Below are 1,000 nucleotides of genomic sequence, written 5' to 3' on the forward strand. Positions count from 1 at the left end.
GCTTGGGTGGGTTCCTCCATCCCTTGGGTGGGTTCCTGCGTCGCTTGGGTGGGTTCCTCCATCCCTTGGGTGGGTTCCTGCGTGGCTTGGGTGGGTTCCTCCATCCCTTAGGTGGGTTCTTCCATCCCTTGGGCAGGTTCCTGTGTCGCTTGGGTGGGTTCCTCCATCCCTTAGGTGGGTTCTTCCGTCCCTTGGGTGGGTTCCTCCATTGCTTGGGTGGGTTCCTCCATCCCTTGGGTGGGTTCCTGCGTCGCTTGGGTGGGTTCCTTCATCCCAACACTTAGGCCTTCCCGAAGCCTTTCCTTCCACACTCACCCTCCGGCCTGGCTTGCTTGCAGGGTGGTGGGATCCAGCCCCGTCTCACCCTGGTCCCTGGATCCCAGTGCGGGGCCGCCCCGCAGGGCCCCAGGTTTTGCACCAGGCTGTTGCAATGCAGCTGCTTTCGGCTGACGGGGAAGATGCCGCGGGGCAGGGAAGGCCCAGCTGAGGGCTGGCCCACGGGGGTCTGGCCCAACAAAGACCACGCTCAAAGATGGAGGGAGGCGGGTTGGGCCTCTGTGCACCCACGGGTGCTGCTGGCAGGGGTGGGAGCTGGGAGAGGGACCCTCTCCCACAGGGCCAGGTACCCCTCGGCTGTGGGTTTGGTGGGTCCTGAGCTTTTATGTGGATCTGGTGACAATATCTGGCTTACGGTGACCAAACCAGGAAGAGCCACATGCGGTTCGGCTTCCGTCCTTAAATCCCAAGGAAAACCCATCGAGCAGGGCCCGAAAGGAAAAGGGGACCCCGGCCCTCGCAGGGTCTGCCGCTTCTCCCAGTTTTAAGTCCCGCTCCTGGAGGCTGCGGTTACAGAGGAGGGATTCATGCTTAAAAATCATCTAGGAGCAAAAAAAAGTCCAAAACCTGGGAGTTTCGCCCGGTGCAAGAGCTCAGAAACCGGGAAGGGGATGGGGGAGTGGAGGCGATTTGAGGAGGAGCCGGGAGGAAGGCTCGGCCCCTG

Source organism: Egretta garzetta, unplaced genomic scaffold, assembly GCF_000687185.1.
Source record: "Egretta garzetta isolate BGI_Z169 unplaced genomic scaffold, ASM68718v1 scaffold223, whole genome shotgun sequence".
Taxonomy (NCBI): domain Eukaryota; kingdom Metazoa; phylum Chordata; class Aves; order Pelecaniformes; family Ardeidae; genus Egretta; species Egretta garzetta.